This window comes from Haemaphysalis longicornis, unplaced genomic scaffold (genome assembly GCF_048455015.1).
Source record: "Haemaphysalis longicornis isolate Haplotype H1 unplaced genomic scaffold, Haemaphysalis longicornis Haplotype H1 scaffold_10, whole genome shotgun sequence".
In the NCBI taxonomy this organism is placed as follows: domain Eukaryota; kingdom Metazoa; phylum Arthropoda; class Arachnida; order Ixodida; family Ixodidae; genus Haemaphysalis; species Haemaphysalis longicornis.
Window position 1 is genome coordinate 53605650 of NW_027526204.1, and position 15965 is coordinate 53621614.

The 15965-nt window shown below is 45.3% G+C and overlaps 1 protein-coding gene across 1 annotated transcript in view; it reads right to left on the reverse strand.

Annotated features, from left to right (window-relative positions):
- LOC144159836 (protein Skeletor, isoforms B/C-like) overlaps window positions 1-14370 on the reverse strand; it is a 96289-nt gene extending 81919 nt beyond the window's left edge. Inside the window, exon 1 of the mRNA XM_077691506.1 lies at window positions 14112-14370. The gene's annotated coding sequence lies outside the window, so the exon portion shown is untranslated. The remainder of the gene's footprint in view (window positions 1-14111) is intronic.
- Between the last annotated feature and the right edge of the window lie 1595 nt (window positions 14371-15965).

A 15965-nucleotide genomic window follows, 5' to 3' on the forward strand; every position in this document is an offset into this window, starting at 1 on the left:
CGCACTGGCTGAGGCATTTTGTCGATTCTCGGGGGCCCAACTCAATCTTTTGAAGTCAGAGGGCGCATGGCTAGGGGAATGGCCCACCAAACCGCAACAACTCTACGGAGTTCGATGGAGGGAGGCCATCACCCGCTACCTCGGGGTAAACTTAGAAAACCGCACAGCCACCGCCCCCACGTGGCAGACGAAACTGGCAGCTGCTGGAAGGAACTTGGAACCCTGGAGAGCACGACATATTGCCATTTTCTCTAGGGCACATGTCTGCAACGCCGTGGTATACCCAGCCATCTTGTACGCGGCCCGAGTCTCGACCATTGACGCAGGCTCAGTGGCCAAGTTACATCGGTTGTTCGCTGTTTTCGTCTGGCGATCCACGTATGAGCCCATGCGCCGCACCAACGTTTTCTGGAGCGCTGAAGCCGGGGGGCTTGGGCTCGTCAATTTAGAGCTTAAACTAACCGTGCAACGATTTTTGTACTTGCGAGATCACCGAGATGGCTTCCTCCAGGCGGCAGTGCAAAATGTAGGCGTGTTGCACCTCGCCCCTTGGCTCGCAACAACAGCGGAGCTCCTAGGTGGTGCCCGTGCAACAGGTTTTTACAGAGAAGTGGCGGGGGCGGTGGCCCTCTTACAGGAGCGCTTCTCGTGGGAATACCTCTGCTCAGTGAAACCAAGGAAGCTGTATTGGGACCTCGTAGAGCAGACCCTCCCACCGCCCATGTAACGCCTGCCACCCCTTGGTCGGCCGAAAAGTGACGTCCTGCGGCGAGTACGGAAGCTCCCTATCCCGACTGGCTCGAGGGACTTTTTCTTCCGCTTTCACTCGTGTATACTGCCTACAAAGGCAAGACAGGAGGAACGCGGTTTTTTTTTGCCAGGAGGGGCCAACTGTCAGCTGTGCGGAGGGAGGGAAACGGCCGAGCACGTATTCATGGACTGTAACACGGCGTTCTACTTCTGGGATGAGCTGCAGTGCTCCTTCAACACGCGCTGGAGAATCACTTGGACAAATCTGAAGTTCCTAGATGCGGCCTCGGAACGCCCGCTCCTTCGCGACTGTGTCCGCGTAATAGGGCTCCACTCGCTATGGAGGGCGAGAGTCGACGCCATCGAATGTACTGAGCGCCCCCGACCGGCGTGGCGACACTTCGTCCAAAAGGCACAATGGGCAATTGCCGCCCTCGACGGGGATGAGGCAGACTCCGAGCTACGCGACGCACTGGAACGGGGAACGCGAGCACTCATGGATTTCAAGTCACAACAGCAAAGGAGATGGGACGCAATTTGAGGGCTAGCCCCGGGTAACGCTGGTGTCCAGTTATACCAAGAAATGGTTTTACCCAAGACCTCTAATTTCTCCCTTCCCTCTATCCCGTTCACTTCAAACTCTGTGCAATGACACAGTAGCCCTGTTGGCAATCTCTCTTGCTTAGGTTTCACAAACGCTCTGTGACTTCGCGGGCAATACTCCCCGATTGGCTTACAGTTACTTGGCAAAGCATTCTGACCCTCTCCTCGCATGATAGCCGATCGCCTCATTTTTACGTTTAAGTGAAGCCATGTTCTGATGCGCTCGGAAACCACTGTAATCACTGCATACTGTTCTGTATATATTTGTAAATAAAGTTATTGTTACCAAAAAAAAAAAAAGTCGCGTCCGTGGCTTAGTAGCAAAAAAAAAAAAAAGCGTCCGTGGCTTAGTCGGTAGAGCGTCGCGCTGCGGCCGCAAAGTCCTCGGATCGAAACGTGGCGCCGGATGCTGTTTTGTTTTATACAGAGAGGAGGACTGCGGACGCCGCCGCCGCCGCCGCCGGCGGTGGAAGGTTTGGGGTCGCTTATAAATTGCATTCGCACTTAAAAATAAAAAATAACGCACAAGCACGCGCCAGAGTGCTATAAGCTTGGTGAACACAGAGAGCGGCACTTGCGCACAGTTGCAAAAGAAATTCTTAATGCTAGGACAAGATAACGAAACAAGCACACAAAGCAATGAAGTCTTCAGAGGACACTATTTTAGCACAGAAAAATGTCGTTCTATTGCTGAGCGAAATGCGCGCGCATAGCAAACAGATATTTCTATTGAGGTGCGAGATATTGCCACGCGCGTCTCGTGCACGTACCACAGTGTTAATGACACGTACAGCCCCCCCCCCCCCCCCCCCCCCCCCCCATTTTTTCATAGCATAGCGGGAGCGACGACCGATCGGCATTGCATCTCCTGAGCACGGTGTTCAGCAGCGAAACAGGCGAGAGTGCGCGCACGCGCAAAGGACTATCTATTGCACGAGTGTCGTCTGCTACGCTGTTTCCTTGAGAGCGGTACACCTCCTGCCACTGCAACTGAATGACGTTGTTCACGAGAAACCGTGGTTATTTGAAGCGCATCCGCATATCAAATACACGTTTGCTTTTTCTTTCGGATCATTTGCCGCGCACAGCGTGAGTAATGCCACTGGAAAGATACATAAAAGATACATGGAAACATTTTGGTCGTTATGGCCTTATGCCACTGCGCGATGTAATGCGATAAATAAGAAATCTGATAAAAATAAAAGCTTGTCCCTCACGCTGTTTAGCTGCCTTTGGCGGTAGCGAAATGGACTTGCAAGATAAGAAACACAGGGGGTGTGTTTCCCTGAGGAGAATAGCGGAGAAGACGACGCTCCACACAGCAGATAGTTTACGCGCGTGCGCGTACTTTCGCCTATTTCACCGGTGAACACCGTGATGAGGCGCTGCATGCCGATCGGTCGTCACTACCGCTATAATATTGAAGATTTGGGAGGCTGTACTAAGAGAGACAGCCGGTGGGTATGTGTTAATAACAGCCTAAAATTAGTTTGCGTTTCTTTGGTATAAAAGAATTGCAGTCTGTAGTAACATCAAGAAAGCAAGGTAGGTCGTAGGTACGCGCGGACCCATGTAGCTTATAGGGTAGCGCGCACTATGACACACTAGTACTTCAGGCACAGGCGTAATCGAATGATAAGGTTCACATACAAATATAGGTTCTATTTTTCGCAAAAAGCTGGCATTAAAGTGTGACTTTTCACCGCATATTCTGTGTCACGAGCTTTGAAATGTTCCGATGATGATTAGAGGATGCTCTTATGATAGGTCACATCATGCTCTTCTGGAACGCATCTACTGATTTAATATTTGACCAAGCAGTCATTACAAAGCAGTGTACAGTGGTCTCACAGCCTTGGTAGTTCCTGCCAACCGATAACACAGTGTACAGTTGATTTCATTTCATTGAAACATTGGCCTTCCTTTTCCTTTCCTTCATAAAGCCGAAGGTCGTCAGGTCTATTTTAAGTGCAATGCACTTCTTAAGCGACCCTGAACCTGCGTCCACCGGCGATGTCCGCATCACATACCCACGTGGGGGATTGGCCAGGAATCTCCTCGTCTTCCTTGGCAACGGGGGGAGATGGGCGCGCGCTGCCTGGCCGCTGACATGGCACATACCCACGTGGGGGATTGGCTAGGAATCGGGCGTGCGAAGGGCTAATGCACCCGCTTAAAGGAGTACTGACACGAAATTTCAAAGCTGAGATCCGCTCTAGCAATCAAGTACAACGACAACACAAATAGGTGTCTGTGAATAAATGCATCTTTCTTTCTTTGTAGTTGTGTGTGTGTGTGTGTGTGATCTCTCTTTCGCGAACATTACCGAACCGCGCAAATTCAACTCGTGCATTCGCACTTTCACATTCTTCCCCTCGGGGAAATGCGGGGAATTTTTTTAAGTAAAGTCCCTGATTTATTCGTTCATTTATTCATTCATTCATTCATTTATCAATCCATCCATCCATCCATTAAATCGTTCATAAATTATTTCAATGAGTTATTGATTGATCGTTGATTGATTCATACATTCATAAATTGTTTTATTGATTGATTGATTGATTGATTGTTTGAATGATTGGTGGATTGATAGATTGATCGATTAATAATTTAATAATAATTGATTGATTGATTGATTGATTGATTGATTGATTGATTGATTGATTGATTGATTGATTGATTGATTGATTGATTGATTGCTTGATTGATTGATTGATTGATTGATTGATTGATTGATTGATTGATTGATTGATTGATTGATTGATTGATTGATTGATTGATTGATTGATTGATTGATCGATCGATCGATCGATCGATCGATCGATCGATCGATCGATTCGTTCGTTCCTTCGTTCGTTCGTTCGTTTGTTCGTTCGTTCATTCATTCCAAGTGTTACTGGAATCATATTTGCAGGGTTAGCTGCCCGCGTGCTGCTTTCCGTAAGCCATATGCGCACTGATTTCCCTACCCCGTACGGCTCGAGTTAAGCTTCGTAAAGTTCTAATCTACACTCCCGCACGCAACAGCAGCAACCCCAGGCATTTGTAACAGTTGACATCCTAAAATTTCTTTCTGATACTCGAGCACGGTTTCTTGGAAGCACGGTTTCTTGGAAGGTAAGGCCTGCAAATGAAGGTAAGATGTGTTCCAGTTATCTGTGTTTGTTTATTTATTTATTTATTTATTTATTTATTTATTTATTTATTTATTTATTTGTTTTTTATTTATTTGTTTAATTATTTATTTATTTATTTCGGTATTTTGAGTGCCTATGGGGCTTAACAGAAAATAGTGGGTTTTGGTACAAGTAGTGGGAAGAACTAAATAAAGGGAAGCTTGTGCGGGAAGAAACGCGAAGCCATTAATGCAAAAACACTAACAACTGACTGAAAATGTGCGCAAATATACGCGCATACGGTGGATACATAAAAAATAAAAAATAACGCTCAAGCACGCGCCAGAGTGCTATAAGCTTGGTGAACACAGAGAGCGGCACTTGCGCAAAGTTGCAAAAGAAATTCCTAATGCTAGGACAAGATAACGAAACAAGCACACAAAGCAATGAAGACTTCAGAGGACACTATTTTAGCACAGAAAAATGTCGTTCTATTGCTGAGCGAAATGCGCGCGCATAGCAAACAGATATTTCTATTGTGGTGCGAGATATTGCCACGCGCGTCTCGTGCACGTACCACAGTGTTAATGACACGTACAGCCCCCCCCCCCCCCCCCCCCATTTTTTCATAGCATAGCGGGAGCGACGACCGATCGGCATTGCAGCTCCTGAGCACGGTGTTCAGCAGCGAAACAGGCGAGAGTGCGCGCACGCGCATAGGACTATCTATTGCACGAGTGTCGTCTGCTACGCTGTTTCCTTGAGAGCGGTACACCCCCTGCCACTGCAACTGAATGACGTTGTTCACGAGAAACCGTGGTTACTTGAAGCGCATGCGCATATCAAATACACGTTTGCTTTTTCTTTCGGATCACTTGCCGCGCACAGCGTGAGTAATGCCACTGGAAAGATACATAAAAGATACATGGAAAGATTTTGGTCGGTATGGCCTTATGCCACTGCGCGATGTAATGCGATAAATAAGAAATCTGATAAAAATAAAAGCTTGTCCCTCAGGCTGTTTAGCTGCCTTTGGCGGTAGCGAAATGGACTTGCAAGATAAGAAACACAGGGGGTGTGTTTCCCTGAGGAGAATAGCGCAGCACACGACGCTCCACACAGCAGATAGTTTACGCGCGTGCGCGTACTTTCGCCTATTTCACCGGTGAACACCGTGATGAGGCGCTGCATGCCGATCGGTCGTCACTACCGCTATAATATTGAAGATTTGGAAGGCTGTACTAAGAGAGACAGCCGGTGGGTATGTGTTAATAACAGCCTAAAATTAGTTTGCGTTTCTTTGGTATAAAAGAATTGCAGTCTAGTAACATCAAGAAAGCAAGGTAGGTCGTAGGTACGCGCGGACCCATGTAGCTTATAGGGTAGCGCGCACTATGACACACTAGTACTTCAGGCACAGGCGTAATCGAATGATAAGGTTCACATACAAATATAGGTTCTATTTTTCGCAAAAAGCTGGCATTAAAGTGTGACTTTTCACCGCATATTCTGTGTCACGAGCTTTGAAATGTTCCGATGATGATTAGAGGATGCTCTTATGATAGGTCACATCATGCTCTTCTGGAACGCATCTACTGATTTAATATTTGACCAAGCAGTCATTACAAAGCAGTGTACAGTGGTCTCACAGCCTTGGTAGTTCCTGCCAACCGATAACACAGTGTACAGTTGATTTCATTTCATTGAAACATTGGCCTTCCTTTTCCTTTCCTTCATAAAGCCGAAGGTCGTGAGGTCTATTTTAAGTGCAATGCACTTCTTAAGCGACCCTGAACCTGCGTCCACCGGCGATGTCCGCATCACATACCCACGTGGGGGATTGGCCAGGAATCTCCTCGTCTTCCTTGGCAACGGGGGGAGATGGGCGCGCGCTGCCTGGCCGCTGACATGGCACATACCCACGTGGGGGATTGGCTAGGAATCGGGCGTGCGAAGGGCTAATGCACCCGCTTAAAGGAGTACTGACACGAAATTTCAAAGCTGAGATCCGCTCTAGCAATCAAGTACAACGACAACACAAATAGGTGTCTGTGAATAAATGCATCTTTCTTTCTTTGTAGTTGTGTGTGTGTGTGTGTGTGATCTCTCTTTCGCGAACATTACCGAACCGCGCAAATTCAACTCGTGCATTCGCACTTTCACATTCGTCCCCTCGGGGAAATGCGGGGAATTTTTTTAAGTAAAGTCCCTGATTTATTCGTTCATTTATTCATTCATTCATTCATTTATCAATCCATCCATCCATCCATTAAATCGTTCATAAATTATTTCAATGAGTTATTGATTGATCGTTGATTGATTCATACATTCATAAATTGTTTTATTGATTGATTGTTTGAATGATTGGTGGATTGATAGATTGATCGATTAATAATTTAATAATAATTGATTGATTGATTGATTGATTGATTGATTGATTGATTGATTGATTGATTGATTGATTGATTGATTGATTGATTGATTGATTGATTGATTGATTGATTGATTGATTGATTGATTGATCGATCGATCGATCGATCGATCGATCGATCGATCGATCGATTCGTTCGTTCCTTCGTTCGTTCGTTCGTTTGTTCGTTCGTTCATTCATTCCAAGTGTTACTGGAATCATATTTGCAGGGTTAGCTGCCCGCGTGCTGCTTTCCGTAAACCATATGCGCACTGATTTCCCTACCCCGTACGGCTCGAGTTAAGCTTCGTAAAGTTCTAATCTACACTCCCGCACGCAACAGCAGCAACCCCAGGCATTTGTAACAGTTGACATCCTAAAATTTCTTTCTGATACTCGAGCACGGTTTCTTGGAAGCACGGTTTCTTGGAAGGTAAGGCCTGCAAATGAAGGTAAGATGTGTTCCAGTTATCTGTGTTTGTTTATTTATTTATTTATTTATTTATTTATTTATTTATTTGTTTGTTTTTTATTTATTTGTTTAATTATTTATTTATTTATTTCGGTATTTTGAGTGCCTATGGGGCTTAACAGAAAATAGTGGGTTTTGGTACAAGTAGTGGGAAGAACTAAATAAAGGGAAGCTTGTGCGGGAAGAAACGCGAAGCCATTAATGCAAAAACACTAACAACTGACTGAAAATGTGTGCAAATATACGCGCATACGGTGGATACATAAAAAATAAAAAATAACGCTCAAGCACGCGCCAGAGTGCTATAAGCTTGGTGAACACAGAGAGCGGCACTTGCGCAAAGTTGCAAAAGAAATTCTTAATGCTAGGACAAGATAACGAAACAAGCACACAAAGCAATGAAGACTTCAGAGGACACTATTTTAGCACAGAAAAATGTCGTTCTATTGCTGAGCGAAATGCGCGCGCATAGCAAACAGATATTTCTATTGTGGTGCGAGATATTGCCACGCGCGTCTCGTGCACGTACCACAGTGTTAATGACACGTACAGCCCCCCCCCCCAATTTTTTCATAGCATAGCGGGAGCGACGACCGATCGGCATTGCATCTCCTGAGCACGGTGTTCAGCAGCGAAACAGGCGAGAGTGCGCGCACGCGCAAAGGACTATCTATTGCACGAGTGTCGTCTGCTACGCTGTTTCCTTGAGAGCGGTACACCCCTTGCCACTGCAACTGAATGACGTTGTTCACGAGAAACCGTGGTTACTTGAAGCGCATGCGCATATCAAATACACGTTTGCTTTTTCTTTCGGATCACTTGCCGCGCACAGCGTGAGTAATGCCACTGGAAAGATACATAAAAGATACATGGAAAGATTTTGGTCGGTATGGCCTTATGCCACTGCGCGATGTAATGCGATAAATAAGAAATCTGATAAAAATAAAAGCTTGTCCCTCACGCTGTTTAGCTGCCTTCGGCGGTAGCGAAATGGACTTGCAAGATAAGAAACACAGGGGGTGTGTTTCCCTGAGGAGAATAGCGCAGCACACGACGCTCCACACAGCAGATAGTTTACGCGCGTGCGCGTACTTTCGCCTATTTCACCGGTGAACACCGTGATGAGGCGCTGCATGCCGATCGGTCGTCACTACCGCTATAATATTGAAGATTTGGGAGGCTGTACTAAGAGAGACAGCCGGTGGGTATGTGTTAATAACAGCCTAAAATTAGTTTGCGTTTCTTTGGTATAAAAGAATTGCAGTCTGTAGTAACATCAAGAAAGCAAGGTAGGTCGTAGGTACGCGCGGACCCATGTAGCTTATAGGGTAGCGCGCACTATGACACACTAGTACTTCAGGCACAGGCGTAATGGAATGATTAGGTTCACATACAAATATAGGTTCTATTTTTCGCAAAAAGCTGGCATTAAAGTGTGGCTTTTCACCGCATATTCTGTGTCGCGAGCTTTGAAATGTTCCGATGATGATTAGAGGATGCTCTTATGATAGGTCACATCACGCTCTTCTGGAACGCATCTACTGATTTAATATTTGACCAAGCAGTCATTACAAAGCAGTGTACAGTGGTCTCACAGCCTTGGTAGTTCCTGCCAACCGATAACACAGTGTACAGTTGATTTCATTTCATTGAAACATTGGCCTTCCTTTTCCTTTCCTTCATAAAGCCGAAGGTCGTCAGGTCTATTTTAAGTGTAATGCACTTCTTAAGCGACCCTGAACCTGCGTCCACCGGCGATGTCCGCATCACATACCCACGTGGGGGATTGGCCAGGAATCTCCTCGTCTTCCTTGGCAACGGGGGAGATGGGCGCGCGCTGCCTGGCCGCTGACATGGCACATACCCACGTGGGGGATTGGCCAAAAATCGGGCGTGAGAAGGGCTAATGCACCCGCTTAAAGGAGTACTGATACGAAATTTCAAAGCTGAGATCCGCGCTAGCAATCAAGTACAACGACAACACAAATAGGTGTCTGTGTATAAATGCATCTTTCTTTCTTTGTAGTTGTGTGTGTGTGTGTGACCTCTCTTTCGCGAACATTACCGAACCGCGCAAATTCAACTCGTGCATTCGCACTTTCACATTCTTCCCGTCGGGGAAATGCGGGGAATTTTTTTAAGTAAAGTCTCTGATTCATTCATTCATTCATTCATTCATTCATTCATTCATTCATTCATTCAGTCATTCATTCATTTATCAATCCATCCATCCATCCATTAAATCGTTCATAAATTATTTCAATGAGTTATTGATTTATCGTTGATTGATTCATACATTAATTCATTCATTGGTAAATTCATTCCTTCATTCATGATTTCTTTCACTTATTGATTTATCGATTGATTCATAGATTCATAAATTGTTTTATTTATTGATTGATTGATTGTTTGAATGATTCGTTGATTGATAGATTGATCGATTAACTATTTATTAATAATTCATTGATTGGTTGATTGATTGATTGATTGATTGATTGATTGATTGATCGATTGATTGATCGATCGATCGATCGATCGATTGATTGATTGATTGATTGATTGATTGATTGATTGATTGATTGATTGAGATTGATTGATTGATTGATCGATCGATCGATCGATCGATTCGTTCGTTCGATCGATTCGTTCGTTCGTTCGTTCGTTCGTTCGTCTGTTCGTTCGTTTGTTCGTTCGTTCATTCATTCCAAGTGTTACTGGAATCATATTTGCTGGGTGAGCTGCCCGCGTGCTGCTTTCCGTAAACCATATGCGCGCTGATTTCCCTACCCCGTACGGCTCGAGTTAAGCGCCGTAAAGTTCTAATCTACACTCCCGCACGCAACAGCAGCAACCGCAGGCAATTTGTAACAGTTGACATCCTAAAATTTCTGTCTGATACTCGAGCACGGTTTCTTGGAAGCTCTCTCAACTGACCCGTCACCAAGCATTAACACTACGCTTACACTGAAGTTGGATAGAAAACGACTTGTTATCACAGACACTGGCATACGGAAGGAAAATCACGCATTCAGCAGACGTGCATAAGTTTGAACTCAACGCTTTTCGCGCTTTAAAAAGAGTTATTTTTATGCCGCAGCCTCTTACTAGAATGTTGCTAGTTGTGACAGTGCACATGAACAACAGGCTACAAAATCTGATAACAATTCAGTCTCTTCAGCTATGTGAACCAGGATTAAGCTGTGGTGCTAAATTGTACGGCCGTCTTAACGGCTAATCGTCCTATAATTTGTTTCCGCATAGATACGATAAAACAACTGTTACCGTCGCTTTCTGTAGCAGCAGTGCCTCCGTAGGGGGGTCATGTATTGATACACGACAGTACATCATTGTTTACCACTTCAATGTGAAGTAATGATAACAGCTAAATAAAACTGCGCTATGGTAGGGTCGTCTTAAGCGAAAATTGTCATATAATTTGTTTCATGATGCTTTTGGTAACGAAAGAGAATGTTTTAACTAATCGTACTACCCCCGTAGACGGCCACGCTTCACTGGGAAACTCAGGATTACAAATACCAAGCCTACACCAGTTCCCTGAAAGATGGCCTCACATCTTAACACGAACGCATCGGTGGGGATACATTTTTCTGCGGGCAATGTACGTTGTCTTAAATGTAAATATTAAGGCCTTGGGACATTATGTTTATCTCTTAATGATTTTTTCCTATAAAGGGATCCAGCTTCGCTCGGCGGAGAAACATACTCCAGAGACGGCAACACCATACGGCAGGCAACATAACCCCTGTTAAAACAAACGAACCGCGCAACTCCTCTATGACTCAAGGCCGACCGAAATTGTGTATGGGGACCACATATCTTTGCCATAAAATCCCTATTCAGACGGAATGTAGGTCAGGTGAGTAGGGGGGGAGGGGAACTTTTCAAAACTCTTTGCAAGTTTCAAAACCTGTCGAAACTTTCGAGTTCCGAAACACGCTCAGAAACAAAGTTCAGAAAAACGTTTCCGACACTTCGAAGATTCTCGAAGTTTCCGAAACTTCGATAACATCTCTTTCCATACGAAATTCGTTTTCAAAGGGACTTTCGAAAACGAAATTCCGAAATGTTGCGAAATATTTTGACACGCATAGCGTTCTCTTGTGCTGGTGTTCCTTTCAGAAAAACTTCTGCCTTCCTTTAACCCATAAATTACCCTCCGCTACGCACCACTCCCGCCAAATTTCTGGTAACGGCCCTGTGCTTCAGTATCCTCCTTTACCGCAATGCCACTGTTCAGCTTTACTTTAACATGACCAAAATTACAGCGCGGATCACAAAAATTTCGTATCCGTTGATGTACTTTAGACGACAACGGCTACGCTTTGCGTTTGGCTATGCGCTATGCTATGCGTCCAAGGGGGAAGGGATGCGGCTTTCAGAAACTTTTGAGGGTTTGCTAGCACACAACCCTCCCCCCCCTACTGCGCCCCTCGCCGCTTGTGAATAAGTTGATTCCACACTCAACACACACTACAACCATACCTCTTTTTGTAGGGGGCCAAAGCGTGCGCACCTAACCTTCAAGTAAAAAAAATTAACCGTGTTGTTAGTCTGTATCGGTGAAACGTTTCATTATTTTCGGCGAGTACTGAGTAGTGGGATTGCGATCGCCTTGTAGTCCCTCGTGAGCAAGAGAACAAAGTCGCAAACTTGCAGAAGCAATCCATAGGATGCCAGATCATGCACAATTACCCCCTTCTTGCTGAAATGTTTGACATTTTTGGTGGCTCGAGACGCAGAAGCCACAAAAAGCGTCCAGTTTTTCTAACAGAAATCTCAGAAAAATGTGATTGCCTACTGGGACCCAAAACATTACTTTCAACAATATATGCAGATACGGCATCTCGAACCAATTTTCGGCCATCTTTTTATTGTGTCTCAAGCTTTTAGTATGCGTGAACGTGCAGGTGCCGCGTTCATTTAATGATTCATAACACAACGCATCCGCATTTTTATTTTCTACAAAATTTTAAATAACCGCGAATGGCGAAAGCGTTGATTTAGTTATGCCCGCTGCTTCGCGCCAAGTAATCGCTGTTAAACAACAAAGCCCAAAAGAGCACAACGCGTAGTATCTCTTAAAGCACCGCGTCCAACCAATAGGTACTGTTTTACTTTTAGTTAGCGGTCCGAGTACTGCGACAGCGGCCCAACGGCCCAACCCAAAATAAGCCCTGGGATTAGCAAGGGCAGATCCAAAACAGCTCTACCGCGACTGTCGAGCGATAATGGGTAATCTCACCACATTTCCCCATTAAGACACCTGGATACTCAGGCAATATAACCTACAACCCCAAAGAGCGCGTAAGACACTGCAGTAAATACCGCCGCAAGAGAAAACCGCTCTTGTTTTACCCATAGCCTGAAAAGCAGCTTACATAACTACCTAAAACACAGTACCTCCGTGGTAGAGTGTTAGCTTCAAGCTAGAATGTGTTTAACCAGTCACGGAAACATCCACACCGTAGCCGCATTTCGTGGCGCGTAGTTTCATGCGGTGGAAAATACATCTACTCGCGTGTAATCACGCACACATAAAAGAGAAAAACGAGACCGAAGTATCACAACTGCTTCGTTGTTGTACCGTTCCCAATTTTGCTGTGTAGTGAAAGAGACAAACGGAGCGACTACAATGCTCTCCCACTCCCATTTGATAAAAGGCGATTTCTAAAGTGCCGTCCTACGGTACTATAAGTGGTCCATTACATGAATGTCGATTTGCGTTTCGTAACAAAATTCCGCGTAAAGCACTACCTCGTTCTTCTAAAGCTTACGTAATCTAACCTATTACAACATAACGTGAACATAGCTTAAAAAACACACGTTATTTAAAACACCGAAACACCAAAAAATTAACCTAAGCCACGAAAAATTACAATTAAAGTTGAAAATATAAGGCAGCGTTTCATATCACGGCAGCCGCGAGAATTTCCCCCAGGTAAATTCTCCCGGCAGTTGCAATAAAAACTGGCTCGCGAATAATTCGATGAATAATAATGCATCCCAACGTAATCTAACATAACATGTCCTCACCGAACCTAATGTAAGCTAAGCTCCCCGAATGCATCATAACCTACCTACTCAAATTCAGCCCAACTGCAACAAACACTATCTAACCCAGCAAACGACACCGAAGACGACCTGAAATAAACAAAATACAACCTGTTCAAGAAGTCCTGCGCGTCGACCTCTTGATATAGTAAAAACCAGAGTAAAAAAACCATTAACGAAATCCCCATGAGAAAAAAAATCCCAAGGCAAAAAAAAACACACACGGCACAATGTTGGACTCAACCAATAAAACCAATTACTATACCAAGCGCTACAGGAGCCACTCCAACACGCCCTTTTAGGGCATATTCATCCCATAGAATTTCCGGGTAGCATTCTTAGCCAATGAAAGGCAGCTGCCGTGAGAAATGTCTGGCGGTATTTCTTACAGTTGCCGTGAATGTAGACGCTACAAAAATTAAAATTAAAGTCGAAAATATATTGCCGGCAAACTACGGGTCTTCAACAATTGTCCTTGGCATGAGGAAGCTAAGACAGAACCTCTTCACCACAGTGACGAACGCTTCGTGCTGTGCCACTCTCCAGCGCTGAGCTGGAGCGGCGCCGAACAACACTCAAGAGATTTCGGTGATAAAAACTGCTATAAGACAAAGCGCGATGTAATAAAAGGGCCCAACACTTCGCGCACAGCAAGCGCTTCACGTATTGACATAAGTATGGGACTTACCCAGGAGCTTAAGAGACGACGGGGAGGTCCGGTAGAGTGAGCAGGTCGAACACCGAGTCACATCCAACGTGGCGCACGAACAATTAGCAGACGCAGCAGCTGGTGCCTGTTCAGCGTCTTCTTTCTCTTCTCGTTTTTTGCACGTGCGTACCCACTCGCGGGAAATTGGCCGCGAAATTGATGTACAGTACCGTTGCATGAAAAACATTTTATCCCCTCCGTGAATATAAGTTTTTCTTTTCGTTTCGGAGAGACTTCGCGTGCGACGGCACGGACAAAAACCACAAGAAAAGGCTCTTGTACTGTGCAACTCATAGTTATAACCACCACTACGGGGCGCACCCAGCCATTGCGCAGTGATGTGCGACCGCGGCCTACGTCCCGTAATCTTATTGGTTACCGCTTAGATATTCGGAAGAAACAAGTTTAAAACACCCGAGGGCGCTACCAGACAGACGAGAAATTATGGGGTGTCCATATTCGCACGTCACGTGGGAACAATGTTTATGTTTAGTTCGCACGCCGCGTGGAGACAATTCCTTTATTTAGTTAGCACGCCGCGTGGCAACAATTTTTATTTCTAGTTAGCCAGTAACTGAAAGGGAGAGGAGGAATACACGTCCAGCCATCCAGCAGTCAACTCTAGGAGTGTTGGAGGCCTCGTGCTCGGGCTGCTACGGGGAGGGAAAGAATAATTATTTGAATTTGGCGCTTTATGTGTGAGTGTAGGTGATATCCCTTGAAAAGTCCAGTGCGCGCATTTGGTGACTGGCAGTTTTGTGTACGGGTTCCAAAATAATCAGTGCCGCTGGTTTACCAGCAGCTTGCGGTGGAGGCCATTGCAAGCACAGCGAAAGAAAAGCCTTTAACGGGCAAAGGCGCGACATATCAGAAGTGATGTCGAAGCTGTCATAGTTGTAGTGGTCCGATCAAAGGAATGGGCGCCGAAGTATAGCACTTTCAGTCACGAATAAATATATTCACTGCGCAAAAATCCATACTTGGAGGTTTAGCAGTGTCAAGTGTCTAGAGGTAAGAATAAAAGGTTGACTCTATCTAGATTGCATATTACGCAAATGGAGTTGTGTTCTCATACGGAGATACCATTACTCAATTCTGCTTTTCCCTATAAAAATATTAAATATTCTGAGGCTTTACAAACTAGGAGGTGACATAAAAATTTGTGCACATGAAAGAGGTGTTTTTAGTCTTTATTAATGATTTACGCCACAGTAAAAGAGAACTTCGTACGGCAACACACCGGAGCTTCCACAAAACTTGGAGGCGTCCATTTTGAAACGATGTTTATGATTGTGGTTCCGCCATTCCACATCACATGGTGCTACCTTGCACTTCCGTAGGTTTCAAATATAAGAGGCACCGCTCTGCAGCACGAACTCTTCGTTTTCACGAAGAAAACGACGAAGAAAGTCAGACTCGCTAGACTGGGTCAGACTCGCTGGACTGGGCATGTGGACACCAGGCGCCGCTCCACCCCCCGGCGATGTGGGTCGGCGTACCTCCTCAGGGGCAAAGAGGCGAACCTTTACCGCGCCTCTGGAAGGTGATCTTCTCAGTTACCTTGATGTTGATTATCTTTTTCTCTATTTGAAATTTTTCGCACTTGCGGAAGTACGCTGTATGCGACCCCCCGCAGTTCACACAAGAGAGGGTTTCGGATGGACAGTTGTCGCTGGGATGATCATGTGGCGCGAATTTTTCACAGGTCGTTCGGCCACGGCAAGCGTTTGCACTGTGCCCGAACCGCTGGCACTTAAAACAGCGCCGCGGGTTCGGGATGTAGGGACTGTAGTATCCGGGGTTTTCGCATCTCGGCGTTTCGGTGGTTCTACC